This window comes from Narcine bancroftii, chromosome 1 (genome assembly GCF_036971445.1).
Source record: "Narcine bancroftii isolate sNarBan1 chromosome 1, sNarBan1.hap1, whole genome shotgun sequence".
Lineage (NCBI taxonomy): Eukaryota > Metazoa > Chordata > Chondrichthyes > Torpediniformes > Narcinidae > Narcine > Narcine bancroftii.
The window spans coordinates 119,602,260-119,618,431 of NC_091469.1; the positions used below are offsets into that span (position 1 = coordinate 119,602,260).

The window sequence follows — 16,172 nt, forward strand, 5'->3', positions numbered from 1 at the left end:
TGAGGTCGATAGTGGAGTACACTTTGTATTGCTCTATCTGATTAATCATTTCATAGATGCGCGGCAGGGGGATAGGCATCCAGGTTAGTGTAACGGTAGATTGTCTGGCTGTAGTCAATAGCCAGTCGTCTCTTAGTGTGATTTTTTCACGACTACCACTTGGGCCCACCACAGACTTTTACTAGGTTCAATGACTCCCTCTGGGTCTCTGCTTTGATAAACTCACGATCCTCTTTGCTGTAAGAACGGGTCTTAGTGGCAATTGGCTGACACTCAGGGGATAAATCACTGAAAAGAGAAGGAGCTTTGATCTTTAATGTGGACAGACCGCAGTAACTAGCATGAGGGATGGAAAGTGTGGGGGCCCACCGAAATTTAACACTACACTGTTCATCTGAGATTGACTATCTAATCCCAGTAACACAGGGGTGCAGAGCTCCAGCATAATAAAGAGCCACACATCAGCAAGGCAATGTCCCTGCAAATTTCAAGTAACTTTACACTTGTCCTGTACAATTTTTGTAAGTTCACTCAAACCATCAATATCTTTCGGTTCACTGAATATCTCCGCAAATTTAAGGCTCTGGCAACTTTCTTGTGGATGTAGCTGTCAGTACTCCCTGAGTCTATTAGACAATCAAGAGTCTCACCATTCACCTCCCCATTCATAATCGACCGTTCCAGTCCGTAACATCCCCCAAGCTTTACAGTCAATTGAGCTATCACAGGGGATCTCACCTGTGAAATGGGAACAGCAGCCAGCTTTGTGCTCAGTTCCAACAGACTCTTAACCCAAAGCACTTTGGCCTACATTCATACTCGTTCTGCCTTTTGTATGTTTCAGCTGGCAAACCCTCACCCTGTGTGTTGCCACATGGGTAACCCTCTCCCATGGTTATGGCAATGTGCTTCATTTATAAAATATAAAACTTGCCACACAAAAGCACTTTAGTAGTCCTGTTCATTATCGGATTATTTCAGTCCTGTCGGAGCGACCTTCCTTTCACCCATTCCCCCTCATCAACCTTGATTCTTATGCAGCTCAATAGGGTATATCGCCTGCTGCCAACCTCTCTTATTCTCAAAGTTCTGCCATGAAGCCTCCCCTAGTGCTTTACTGTTTGGGCATTCCTAGCTCCAGCTCGTTTACATTCAACAATGCTGAAGCCTGTTTCCTCATTATCTTCCTCCTCCTCAAGTTTAACTTCAGAATAGTTTGGTCCCTGAGGAATTCTACAATCTTGCCTTTTAATTTATGTCAATAGCCAGACTCTTAAATCTACCATATGAATGTTCTTTCTTTTGAACTGTCAACCACTAAATTCAATAACAAAGTTGGAACCACATTTAAGGAGTTAGCTGGTTCACAATCATCACTGAACTGGTGTCCTGTTTGCATGGTCCAGAGCAACATGATAACCATTAAAGATCCAATGATACATTCTCAAAAAGGGCAAGAAATTCTTTCAGTGTCTGAAATCTTTCCCCCGCTCAGCATTGATGGGATGGTGTAACAGGCACAGGTGTAACTTACAACAAACGAAAAGTAATTGTAGAAATGAAACAAGAACTCATCAAACCACCCTGTAAAAGAGGTCAAATGGAGATATGCCCCAGTTAGTCCTGGAACCTGTAATATTCCAACAGCATATTAAGTGGTAAATTGCCATAGCAACATAGAAACAGTTCCAGGCAAGGGAAGACTTGTAAACCATCTAGCTCACATAATGCTTAGAACAGAACAATACAGTATGGGAACTTCACATTGTGTCAAGCTGTGTGAACATACTCTTACTCAACTTGGATGTAGAAAAATAGAGAGTTATGGCCTGCAAGGGAGGGAAGGGGTTTCCTCCCATCTATGTTCTTAACTAAGAGTCTTTTAAATGTTCCTATTGTGTCAACCTCCACCATTATCCCTGGCAGTGCATTCCAAACAACTTCCACACTCTGCCTAAAAAAAAATTCCTCTGACATTTCTTTTAAACTTTCCTCCACTCAACGTAAATAGATGTCCTCTGGTATTGGCCATTAGCATCTTAGGATAAAGATGCTGGCCGCCCACTCTATCTATGCCCCTCATATTCTTTTACCTCTCTATTAAGCCAGCTCTCACCCACCCACAGTTTTTCAGTTGTTGTTTTCTAAGTACTTTGTATACAGGTTTATGTCAGTTCCACCACCCACGACAAATGATTTGTTCAACAGATGCGATTCTCTACTCATCCAAACAATTTCTCCTGCATTTCAGACTGGGAGACAACTTCCCTCATGATCAGTTTTGGGTCCATTGCTTATTTAGTTTTTATAAACCACCTAGGTTCAGGGAAGGAAGCAGCATTGGAGTTGATGTAAAAATTGACTATGCAAAAATGAGATGGAGATTTCAAATTACAAATGTTAAATGTTAAATAGTTAAATAAGCTGCAGTATTAGACAGAGTTAAATCGACTGAAAAGTATTAATGGATCTACACTAAAAAGGCATGAGTTCGGCATGGGATAATAATGAGACTCTGTCACTCAAGATGGTTCAAAATCACGAGTGTCATTCTGGTTTATAAAAAGAGGAAATGAATGTAAAAGCAAAAATACCATATTGGAAAGTGATCAATCACTGATAATTCTGCCACAATGCTTCAGGGATGATACAAAAACATTGGAAATGTAATAGAAATTTACAAATATATTTTCAAGGGTAAGAAGAGAATGAAAAATACAAGTTTATCTGCTTTGGAACAGAGAAATTTAAAAGATGACTGATTAGTGAATTTCAAATAATGGAAGAGGTAGACTATTCACCCTGAGGGCCAATAGCCAAAGAGCATAGATTTAAAATAATTGATAGGTGATCTGGAAGAAAAGTTAAGCATCTTGAATCTGGAGAGTTCTACCTGATGACACTATGAAAGCTCCATTTAGAGGTCATTTCTCTGCTTGCACCTTGAAACTGGGAGTGTGGTGCTACTTTCCAGCTGTTTACCATTGCAATAAGACCCAGATCATTCTAATTGGTGTCACCCACGCACTTATTCTTCCTTGCAAACTCCCACAGACCCAGCAGGAGTTCCAGTGAGGAGTCATTGTACCAAGGGGCAGACACAGAGTAAAAACACAATGTTGGAGAAACTCAGCAGGTCAAACAGTAAAATGATGATATACAACCTATGGTTCGGGCTTAAGCTCTTCATCAACATGTACCTTGACGAAGGGCTCAAGCCTGAAACATTGCTGTATAAAGAACACTGTATACCCTGCTGAGTTTCTCCAGCATTGTGTTTTATTTCAATCATGATGCCTTCAGACTTTTATGTTTTACCCCAACAGCTACTGAGTATTTTGTAGCTAACTCCAGAATCGCTCAGACTTATGAAAGGAAACTTGTTTTCACTGGTCGGTGAGACCAGAACTAGGGACGCAGCCTCAAGAATCAGAGGAGTAGATTTAAGATGGAAATGGGGAAAAACTGTTTTTCCCAGAGAGTAGTGAATCTGTGGAATTCTCTGCCCAGGGAAGTGGTTGAGGCGACTTCATTAAACCTATTTAAGGTTCAGTTAGATTAGATTTTTTTCTTTAAAAAAGAAATTAAGGGATATGGGGAAAAGGGAGGAAGGTAGAGTTGAGTCAATGATCAGATCAGCCATGATCTTATTGAATGGCGGAGCAGGCTCGATGGGCCGGACGGCCAACTCCTGCTCCTATTTCTTATGTTCTTCGATGTCGTGGGTTGACTGATCAGTAATTGGGTCAATCGGTCAAGAAACCAGAAATAATACATTATTGGAGGGGCTGTATTAAAGCAACTCTGAAAAGTGCTCTGCTCTCAGGCCCACTGCTGCAGGGGTGTCACCCCTCCCCTTCCTTCCCAAACTACACCGATACCTCCTCCCATTCCACTCATTGAAAGTCAGAATTCAGTATAAATTGATATGATCTTAAACTCTTTAATCTTATCAATAAGACCTTGTATTTTAAAAATATCTTAAAATGAATAAGATATGTTAATAGACAGCAAAAAGTAATTCACTGTGGCCTTAGAGGGAACATTGATAAATTAGCAGCCTTTAAATCCAATGAGATATTTTCAGCCGCTTCTGACCTGCAGATATAAAAATGCATAAATTTAGCATTGAAACTCATTAGCTGACTGATGCTTCTGACTGGCATCAATTTAAGAAAACTATACATTCAGCAATTATTTGTGTTTGGTTTTGGTATCTTTGAATTATGTTTCTGCAGAGATCACTTTATTGTTGGCCCCTCAGGACTGTCAGCTGATCACCTCGTAGGCAGTGTTTTAAAATATAACTGTCAGCAGTGTTTTAAAATAAAATGATTAATTGATATAGCTATGGGGCCAGGATCCACAGCATGACATCAAGACACATACCAAAAACAGTGGTGCGCACACGTATTCTCTGAGAAATTACTGAAGGCAGAAACAAAAGCGGGGAATGAGAGCGACCATCCAAACATTCACTGATAAAGAACCATAAGGTTTTAATTTGACACACCAGAAACTCTGCCAAGAAATCTTGGCGATCAACTGGTTTGCATCCTTTCATAGCATATTGATTCACAGTATTAAATGGTTTCCCTAACTTGTTTTAGCAAAGGTATGAACAAATTCTCAATATTTAGCATGTTTTGCCTAAAAGGACAGTAAAAATGGATTCAGATTCTGAAGGGGATTACATATCCGTTTGTAAAAGAAGGATTCGTGGAGTCATGAGAAAAGACTGGGGGAGGTTTCTTTCAAATTCTGTCCAGACATAGAGCTGATTTGCTTTCAGTCCTGTGATTTCATGATAAACTACGCTTACAATAGCTTAGATGTTTTGTTCTGTACACCATTTATCTTTCTGAGACTGAACCGTTGTTTTACGAATACAAATTATTACAAACATTTGCTTCGGAATTTCTTTCAATATGAAGCATTATACTAAATGGCATTTGGACAATATTAGTGAACAGATATGGCAGTCTAATAATTGCTGGAAAATTTGAATCTAAGTCGAGAGGGTGCGAGGAATTTCTGTCATAACTGTGGGCTCAGATTGTTACACTTGCCAAAATTTAGATAATAACTCTTCAGCTAGCTCAGCAGTTCCAGGCTTCAGAAATTGGGCACACACTGTGCTCATGCAAACAGTGAGATTAGAGAAGCTTCTGTTGCCTGGATTGATTTTACAGGGAACTGCAGTATCACTCCCAGGAGTGATTCTCTTCAAGATGTCAGACGGAATCAAAAGTGTAACGTGTGGAATCAAAAGCGTGATGTGCGGACTCATTATGAACTCGAACACCTTATAATGATTTCTATCAAAGGTTGAGGTGCAGCCAGAAGACTGGTGTCCCTGCAACCTTGGGCAAGTTAACATTGATCAGTCATTTTCTTCCAGATGGTGTGTTCCAGAAGTGTTGATGCCTTTGTTTCTGCCAACTGTGGATGAGTTTCAAATTGTTCTGAGTCCAATAGTTATGATTCTGCCAATTGAAAAGATTTTCATTCTACTCCTCAGTCTTCCAGGCAGATGAATCGGCCTGCATCTAAAAACACCCAATATTGGGAAATAATTAGCAGAAGGCAATTTTGAACAATTTCAGAAATTCACAGTTAATCAAATTTCATGTCAACATTTGAACATTGATTCTTTTGGTTTATTAACAACACTTTCGTACATTTAATTGGCCTTAAAGCATTTTGTGATATCTTCAAGTTCAAATTTATTATCATTAGGCAAAACAGCATTTTTCTGGACCATGATGCCCACCATACACACATAATGCACAGCACATAATAATCACATAACTACATAAAGATATCATGTTAAATAAAGGTCTATAAATATTTTATGATGATTTACTCATTTACAGGAAACAGTTCATCAGTCTCACAGCCTGCAGGAAGAAATTATTCCCCAGCCTGGCAGTCCTGATTTTGATGCTCCTGCATCTCCTTCTTGATGGTACTGAGTCAAAGATCCTATGTACTGGATGGAAATGGTCCTCAATAAGTTCTTTAATTCACAGTCCAATCTCACTTCTCTCTCTTCCAAGTTCACCGGTATCAAGCAATTCTTATACTGTGCACAGAATTTAACATTTATGAATTTCACCAGGCTTTGGTGCTTGAAAGGTAAATGGTTACTGCTCAGGAAGGTTCTTGTCAGTTTTCAGAGAGAGATTTGCTGCTCGTTGGACACAAACTGATTCCTTCCGATCAGCCACTTCAGTATCTTGCTGAAGAAACTTGCCCCATCAGGGTTTTCCATATGATAACCTCTTTCTTTCAGGTCACCACAGAGTTCATTTTCTGTTTCCCTTATTTTAAATGAAACATTATGCAGCCAGCTATCTCCTCTTGTATAGACCACAATGGCTTTGAACAGGCTGAACTCAGAACTCACAACCCATCTCCAAATGGGGTTTGAAGCAATCTTGTCAGCTTGTCATGTTCGAGTCCCAGCTGCTGCTGAACTGTAGAACTGTACAGCTGAATTTTTTCTCTCTCTCTCTCTCTCTCTCTCAGAGAAGACCACATGACCCTCTTAGAACAGTAAACTTCATTCAGACAGACTGCGGCACTGGACCTAATCTTCTGAGTCCATTCATCTGTTATTTTCCAAAACAATAATCCATTACTCCACAGCATGTCTAATTAACACCTACTTGTGAAGTCTCCATAGGCATTCTTCAAAATTTTTGCAGAAGCACTCGGAGCCTGGACTGTCTGGCTTGGGCAGAGCTCTGGCATTTTAAAATAGATCTGTGTTGTGAAGTGTTTGTTTGTGACCAACACTTAAAAAGCTCCACAATTTATCTCCTTTAAAACATATCTATATACAATATAAAATATAACATCATCCACACAGTGGAAGAAGTTAGATTTTAAAAATAAAAGAAATATGGTGAGAGTGCGCTATTAGTGTTTGGGGACCTATTAAAGCAGTTAGAGTTGAGTGAAAGTTAGAAAAATAGTTAAAGTTAAGAGGGGCTAGTGGAATTCTTAAGAGAGTAGATTTAGGGAAAGAGAGGAGATGGAAGGCAAGGCAAGGAAATCCTCCTCTTGTATAATGTGGGAGATTGGGGAAACTGCAATGACCCCAGGGACTTCATACATGAGAGATGCTTCCAGATTCAGCTCCTAAACGAACAGGTTGTGGAATTGGAGCTGGAGGTGGATGGGCTGAGGAGCTTTCAGGAGGCCGAGGGGGTAAGAGTTAGCAGTTATAGAAATAATGATATACTTAAGAGTTGGGAGGAGGTTAGTTGAATTATGGATAGGAGGAAAGGTAATAGACAGGCATAGCAGGGTTCTCTGATGGGAGAGAACAAGTATGCCACTTTGGCTACTGTAGAGGAGTCGATGTACCAAGGATGAGTTGCAGAGATCAGGTCTCTGGCACAACGTCTGGTCCGATGACTAAAAAGGGAAGGGAAGCTGTGATGGGGATTCTATAGTTAGGAGTACAGATAGAAGGTTTTATGGAGGAGATTGGATATCTTGTATGGTATGTTGTCTCTCTGGTGAAAATGTACGGGACATTGCAGATAGAGTCCATGGAATACTGAGAGAGGAAGGAGAACAGCCAGATGTTGTGGTCCATGTGGAGAGGAAGGGTGTGAAGGTCATGCAGGGTGAGTTTAGAGAGCTAGGAGTGAGGTTAAAGGACAGGACCTCCAGGATAGCAATCTCAGGATTGCTACCAGTGCCAAGAGCAGGTAAGAAATAGAAAGATAGTGCAGCTAAACGTGGTTGAAAACATGGTGCAGGAGGGAGGGCTTTAGATTTGTAGATAAGTGAGCAACATTTCAGGGAAGGTGGGAACTGTTTTGGTGGGACGGTTTACATCTTAACTGGAACGGGACAAATATTCTTGCAGGTGTGTTTGCTAATGTGGCTTTGATGGGTTTAAACTAGTTTGAAGGAAGAGGGGAACCAAAGAGAAAGAATAGATGTAGGGGAGAAAGGATGAAATTGAAGATAGAGAAGTTGTATCAATGGAGTGCAAGAGAAGGAGATTTTCTTAAATGTATTTATTTCAATGCTCGGAGCATTGTGAAAAAAGTGGATGAGCTTAGAGTATGAATAGATAGTTGGAATTATGATGTGTTACCATTAGTGAAACATGCTGCAGGAGAGGTGTGATTGGCAACTAAACAAAGCAGGATTTTGTTGCTTCAGGTATGATAGAAGAGGGGGAGGTGTTGCATTGCCTGTCAGAGTATTACAGCGGTGCTTTGGAAGGATAAGGTCATTTTAGATAGTCCAAAAGTCTGGATGTAAAGGCAGAGAAAGTCTGTCAAAACACATAATCAATTACCTTTCTGAATGTGTGGAGGTGGTCTCTGTAGAGAGCGTCGAAAGAACCAAAGACTTGCTGATCCAAACCAAGGCTTTTATTAACTAAAAGACTGGAGGATATCACAAGTAGGTTGACCAGTCCAGAATGACCTGGTCTGGCTAGGAGCAATCCTTTAAGACCTGCCAGTAGGTGTGGCTACATTCTCAGCCAATCACAGTCATCCTACACTCTTTCTTTCTTTCTTTGGCTTGGCTTCGCGGACGAAGATTTATGGAGGGGTAATGCCCACGTCAGCTGCAGGCTCGTTTGTGTCTGGCAAGTCCGATGAGGGACAGGCAGACACGGTTGCAGCGGTTGCAAGGGAAAATTGGTTGGTTGGGGTTGGGTGTTGGGTTTTTCGTCCTTTGTCTTTTGTCAGTGAGGTGGGCTCTGTGGTCTTCTTCAAAGGAGGTTGCTGCCTGCCGAACTGTGAGGCGCCAAGATGCACGGTTTGAGGCGATATCTGCCCACTGGTGATGTTCAATGTGGCAGGCACCAAGAGATTTCTTTAGGCAGTCCTTGTACCTCTTCTTTGGTGCACCTCTGTCTCGGTGGCCAGTGGAGAGCTCGCCATATAACACGATCTTGGGAAGGCGATGGTCCTCCATTCTGGAGACGTGACCTACCCAGCGCAGTTTGATCTTCAGCAGCGTGGATTCGATGCTGTCGGCCTCTACCATCTCGAGTACTTCGATGTTGGAGATGAAGTCGCTCCAATGAATGTTGAGGATGGAGCTGAGACATTGCTGGTGGAAGTGTTCTAGGAGCCATAGGTGATGCCGGTAGAAGGCCCATGATTCGGAGCCGAACAGGAGTGTGGGTATGACAACGGCTCTGTATACACTAATTTTTTTGAGGTTTTTCAGTTGGTTGTTTTTCCAGACTCTTTTGTGTAGTCTTCCAAAGGCGCTATTTGCCTTGGCGAGTCTGTTGTCTATCTCGTTGTCGATCCTTGCATCCGATGAAATGGTGCAGCCAAGATAGGTAAACTGGTTGACCGTTTTGAGTTTTGTGTGCCCGATGGAGATGTGGGAGGGGGGGGGGGGCTGGTATTCATGGTGGGGAGCTGGCTGATGGAGGACCTCAGTTTTCTTCAGGCTGACTTCCAGGCCAAACATTTTGGCAGTTTCCGCAAAACAGGACGTCAAGCGCTGAAGAGCTGGCTCTGAATGGGCAACCTACACTACACTACAATCTGTACATATACACATTGGTGATAGAATCTGTACTATCACAGTCTCCAAGCCGCATATTCCAACCCCTCTCTGAGAGAGGGGTACTCTCCGCAGTGCAGCCCTCCGCCGATCGATTTGAATGTGCTAGGTGGCTCTTTGTGGGTGGGCGCATGACGTTACAGTGACGTACTCAGACGTACTGAGGAGAAGCAAGAATTTTAAAACCCCGACAGTGGGCACGGCAGGGAGGCATCCCAGATGTGTTCCCATTTAGGAAGAGCATTGGGATAATGGCTGGTAATTGGGCAGATGGAGAAATCAGACTGCTTCTTGATCTCTTGTTTGAGAAAGGCCAGGAAAAGGAGCTCACAGGGACAGTGGGAATGGTCCTACCTTTCAATGACTGGCCAGTGCACTTTCAGCACGTGGTCACAGCCCATAGTAAAGGCCAGGTAGTCACCAAGATTAAGAGCTTGAGGAAGAAGTTCCACTCTGTACAGGATCATAACAGGAGGAGCGGCAGCGGACGTTTGGACTTGCCGTATTTTGAGCCATGCCACAACAAGCTGCTCAGCAACACCACTGAATGGAGAGCCCTGATTCCACAGCGGTCATCCCTGTGTCGTCTCAGGCGGCAACCAGCAGCACTGATGGTGGAGACCCGTCGGGAAAGGAGTTGCCAGTCACCTTTGATCTATCTATGGGTGCTGATATGGATGTCTTGAAATCCGACAAGATGGCAGCTGAAATCAATGGCACTGGAAGGGCTGAGGCAGGAAGGACACCCCATAAGACAGGTATAGTTTTGTCAATGTTTCATGTGTGGAAAAGCACGTAATTTCACTATTAATCCCCTTTTCCTGATATGATCCACAGTACCCTGTCCAAGACGCAAGCGTCAGTGGTTGATGAAAGCGCAGGTTCTCTCAAAGGAGTAGGAGGCCATGATAACGTCACTGGATGAAGAGGAGAGAAACGGTGATCAGCTGAAGGCCTGAGATGCAGCTGGAGCAGGAGAGAGCTATGCTTGCCAATCTTACGGAGTAAGAGGATACAGGGCTGACGTTGGCAGGCAGGTGCAGGCCATGAATGCCTTGTCATCCATCTGCTCTGCGGGAACTTAGCGCTGCAGTGGACAGGCAGTCCTCCATGTTCCACAACATGGTAGCTCGATTTGAGAATGGCTTCCCTCCGCAGCAGCCGCTCCCACAACTGTACAGTCCCCCGCATGACATATACTAACCCCCTGCCATCAACATGCTGTATCATTCCACACCGACATGTTACGGTCGTGGCCACGTGAAGACAAGTGAGATGGCTGGGTCTTTTGCAGTCTCCCCCTTCCACCTCCTTCCTTCCCATGCTGGATTGATGTGTAGTTCTGAAATGACTGCAGAAAGGCGTTATGTTCATGCTGCTCAGGCAATTGACCCTTTGTATTTAATGTACATAACTTGATGAATTAAACACTGATGTGAGCAATGCGCTGTGCACTTTTCAATGGAATAACACACTCTTGAGTGCGATAACATGGTGGTGGGTCATGGTGATACCTTTTTGCACCTTATATATTGTAGTCACTTTTAATGGTTTTAAGCTATGACCCTGTCATTTGTAACGATACGCGTGAAGTGCACAGGTGATTGAAGAAGGCAGCCATGTGTTGCCTTGCCTTGTCCTACCATGTGTGGCCTTCAGCATATTTATATAACTTGAATTCAAGAGTAGGGAGGTTATGATGAAATTGTACAAGGCATTGGTGAGGCCAAATTTGGAGTACTGTGTACAGTTTTGGTCACCAAATTATAGGAAAGATATAAACAAAATAGAGAGAGTGCAGAGAAGGTTCACGAGAATGTTGACAGGATTTCAGGGTCTGAGTTACAGGGAAAGGTTGTGCAGACTGGGGCTTTTTTCTCTGGAGCATAGAAGATTGAGAGGGGACTTGATAGAGGTGTTTAAGATTATAAAAGGGACAGACAGAGTAAATGTGGATAGGCTTTTTCAATTAAGAAAGGGGGAGATTCAAACTAGAGGGCATGGTTTAAGATTGAAGGGGGAAAATTATAAGGGGAACGTGAAGGGAAATTTCTTTACGCAGAGGGTGGTGAGGATGTGGAATGAGCTTCCGGCAGACGTGGTCGAGGCGGGATTATTGGTTACATTTAAGGAAAGACTGGATCGTTACATGGATAGGAGGGGACTAGAGGGGCTGGTCAGTGGGTCTAGGAGGATGGGGATTTGCTACTGCATGGACTAGCAGGGCCGAACTGGCCTGTTCTGTGCTGTAAGTGGTTATATGGTTATATGGTTATATGGTTATATGGTTGAATATTTAAAAAACCATACATGTGCAATGGAAAACAATTTTTTATTAAACTTCCAAAAGGTCATAACATCTTTAGTGTTTCATTTTTTTCTCTGTTTGCATCAGGAGCTTACAAGAACAGATAGCACACCATGCAGCGGGCTCGTGTCGCTGCTTTTGGGTACAAGGGGGATGGTGGGTGGCAGGGACAAATCCCGTTGATACTGATAACTCCTGAGACCCCTCCGCCCTCCGCTTTATACGATGGACATAATTGCTGAACGGATGGCCTGGTGTCCATGTGCCTGCTGATCATTACAAACCTGACTGCTTGGTGCCGGGAGATCTGTCGCAACAGATGTCTACTCTGGCTGAAAATGATCCTTGTTGAGCTCACATATATTGTGCAGCACACAGCGTGCAAACACAACATCTGCAACAAAAGCGGTACAAATATACAAGGCGCTTGGAGAGGCACTGCCATCGGCCTTTCAGGTGGCTAAAGGCATGTTCCACTATGATCCACTACCTCAGGACTGTGTTTAATTTTGGCTCTCCCGGATCCAGTGTGCAGTGTTGCGTGAACCCCTTCATCAGCCATGTTCTGTGGGGGTATGCCCTGTCCCCTACAAGGTATGCTGGGACCTCCACTCCATTCACATCTTGGGATACCTATGGTCACAACAATGCAGATATGATGTCAGTTCACCTATCAGATGCCACACTGCTCTCCACGCTGCAGGCCTGCACATCATGGGACCTGCCAGTGTTACTTCACACCCCAGCTGTGCACTGAAAACATAACAGCCACCTGACTGAGGGAACTGGAACCTTGAATAATGGAGGCGCAAAGGGATTAGAATGGAGTACACTCATGTCATGTGGGAAGAGGTATCCACCCTGGTCCTCTGCCTTTTTGTACAGGGAAGAGTTAGCAAGCACGCGTGCATCGTGTGTGTGGCTGGGCCACCCCACGAAGACATCTGTGAAGCTGTACAGAAATCAGAGTGCAATTATCTACATGGAGACATATGAAGTGGGAAACATCAAAAGTGTAAAATCACCAGAACTTGTGGTCAACAAATCCTTGCAGAACAACGGAGTGGCACCCATTGCCAGAGTTTCAGCATCCACGATGGGGGAAATAATGGGAATATGTGACCCATCAATGGCACATTGGGTAACCCCTTTCTGAGAAGCCATCAATTGGCTCCTGGGGACACATTCCATTTGGCAGGGAGATGAAACAATTACTGAGGACCTTCTTCAAAGCTCCAGTCACCTGCCACACCACCATGCACACGGTGCTGGGACCTACACCAAAGATGGTACTGATAGATTGATACTCACAAGGGCTGGCATACCACCACAGGGCACAGTCCAGGCCTGAATGGCCTGTTGTCTGAAGCCTTAGGTGAGGTTCTATGAGTTCCAGCACAAAGTGAAAGGTACTACGCAACATACAAAAGTGCCTCCTCCACTCTTCATCATCAAATTTGGTGAGGACATTACTCCAAACCTCAGCCCCCTGGGATCTATCTAACCTCCACAACGTCTGATTTGTTATCAGAGCTATTTGGCTAACAAGCAGCATTCTCCTTCATCTGCAGCACTTATGCTTTGTTTGCCTTTCCAGCTCAAATTGCCTCCTGCTTCTCCATAACCTCTGAAGGAATTGTTTTCTAATCTCAATGACACGATTCTCAGAGTTTCAATGGTATTAATGGCCTTACCAAGGATGTGCTGGATATCAATCTGAGCACCAACTCAGACTGAGAACATCATAAGCGTTTGCCTGGCCTGCTCTGGGGCCGCCATGATCCAGTATATAGGGCTCTTCTTCTTCGGTGCACTTCAATGATGTCACGTCGGCGGGTGGGGCTACAGCAGCAGTCGGCCTACCTCAACGGGGATCCGGAGGGTGCTACAAGGCACCTCTCCTTTGAACAGGACGTGGGAGCAGCCTTTTAGGGCTGCAGTCTGAATGGTAAGTTCTAATTTTTCTATCTGCTCTGTAGCCAGTCTCCAGGTGCAGCCCCGACCTGAAATGGCCTATAGATACGAGGCCTTGTCTAGAGAAGCACTTTGGGAGGAATTGAGGAGTGGGAAAGAAATGGTAACACTTATGGGAATGTATTGTAGACCACCTAATGTGGAGAGGGAACTGGAGGATAACACATTTGTAAGGATATAGCAGATATTTGTGATTGTGAGACATTTTAACCTTCCACACATTGACTGGGACACCCATGCGGTTAATGGGCTGGATGCTTTATAGTTTGTTAAATGTGTGCAGGGTAGTTTTCTATATATAGAGGTGCCAACTAGAGAAGAGGCAGTGTTGGATCTGCTATTAGGAAATGAGATAGGTCAGGTGACAGAGGTGTGTGTGTTAGGGAGCACTTTGGGTTCAGAGATCATAATACTATTGGCTTCAAAATAATTATGGAGAAAAATAGGTCTGGACCCAGACCCAGGGTTGAGATTTTTGATTGGAGAAAGACTAATTTTAAGGAGATGAGAATGTATTTGGTAGGTGTGGACTGGGATAAATTGTTTTATGGGAAGGATGTAGAAGGAAAATGGAAGCATTCAAATGTGAAATTTTCGGAGTACAGAGATGTTCCTGTTAGGATGAAAGGAAAGGTTGAAAGTTTTAGGGAGCCTTGGTTTTCAAGGGTTATTGGAAATATGGTTCAGAAAAAGGGAGGTGTACAAAAAGTATAGACAGCATGAAGTAAGTGAGGTGCTAGAAGAATATAAAGAATGTTAAAAGAATCTTAAGAAGGAAATTAGGAAAGCTAAGAGGAGATATAAAGTTGCTTTGTCAAATAAGGTGAAAATAAATCCAAAAGGTTTCTACGGATATGTTAGGAGCAAAAAGATAGTGAGGGATAAAATTGGTTACCTAGAAGATGAGAGTGCCAGTGCTCAGTGTGATGGAACTTGAAATTTTGCTGCCAACCCGAACTGACGGTGGTCTTTTGATCAAAAGGGTACCATTAAGGTTGCCAAGGGTAGTAGCAGCTTAAGAACATGTGTTGGCATCGTAGCAGGTTATCCACCATAATTCCTTTCTGGAACTCACTATACATTGAGGAGAAAGCAGAGAGTATGGGAAGTAGGATTTTAAAAAATGATGGCACTTCTGGAGCTGCTATAATGGCACAGAGCTGCACTGGTATGGACCCAGGAGAGTGGGGAGTGGAGGCACAGAGCTGCACTGATATGGACCCAGGAGAGTGGGGAGTGGAGGCACAGAGCTGCACTGATATGGATCCAGGAGAGTGGGGAGTGGAGGCACAGAGCTGCACTGGTATGGACCCAGGAGAGTGGGGAGTGGAGGCACAGAGCTGCACTGATATGGACCCAGGAGAGTGGGGAGTGGTGACGCAGAACTGCACTGGTATGGATCCAGGAGAGTGGGGAGTGGAGGCACAGAGCTGCACTGATATGGACCCAGGAGAGTGGGGAGTGGTGACGCAGAACTGCACTGGTATGGACCCAGGAGAGTGGGGAGTGGAGGCACAGAGCTGCACTGATATGGACCCAGGAGAGTGGGGAGTGGAGGCACAGAGCTGCACTGATATGGATCCAGGAGAGTGGGGAGTGGAGGCACAGAGCTGCACTGGTATGGACCCAGGAGAGTGGGGAGTGGAGGCACAGAGCTGCACTGATATGGACCCAGGAGAGTGGGGAGTGGTGACGCAGAACTGCACTGGTATGGATCCAGGAGAGTGGGGAGTGGAGGCACAGAGCTGCACTGATATGGACCCAGGAGAGTGGGGAGTGGTGACGCAGAACTGCACTGGTATGGACCCAGGAGAGTGGGGAGTGGAGATGCAGAGCTGCTCTGGTATGGACTCAGGAGAATGGGGAGTGGGGATGCAGAGCTGCTCTGGTATGGACCCAGGAGAATGGGGAGTGGGGACGCAGAGCTGCATTGGTGTGGACCCAGGAGAGTGGGGAGTGGAGACGCAGAACTGCACTGGTATGGACCCAGGAGAGTGGGGAGTGGAGACGCAGAGCTGCTCTGCAAGGTTTCACTGCCCGATCCTGATGCCAACAGTTCCATATAGGCTTTAATTGGCCTATTAAAGGAACTGACGGTGCATTTTACAAAATCCTGCAACCACAGAGGTTTATGCCCAAGATGGCAGTGTTTGTGCTTACCGCATACCACGAGGGCATAGCAGACCGGCTCAGGGCACCAGTTGCGGGGAGAATACCCCCATTTGAGACTGAGAAGCAGAGGAGACGGCCCTACAGGGAAGTGGACCAGCAAGGGCTCACCTGCTGAAGGACGCACCTAGTCTGTGGGTTGCTGGTAACTTGCGGTCAA

The 16,172-nt window shown here is 44.4% G+C and overlaps 1 long non-coding RNA gene across 2 annotated transcripts in view; it reads right to left on the reverse strand.

The window, feature by feature from the left end:
* Window positions 1-4,551: 4,551 nt before the first annotated feature.
* Window positions 4,552-16,172, reverse strand: part of LOC138743410 (uncharacterized) — a 40,855-nt gene continuing 29,234 nt past the window's right edge. For both annotated transcript variants that reach the window (XR_011344898.1, XR_011344874.1), the window contains exon 4: window positions 4,552-5,549. This is a non-coding gene — a long non-coding RNA (uncharacterized lncRNA). The remainder of the gene's footprint in view (window positions 5,550-16,172) is intronic.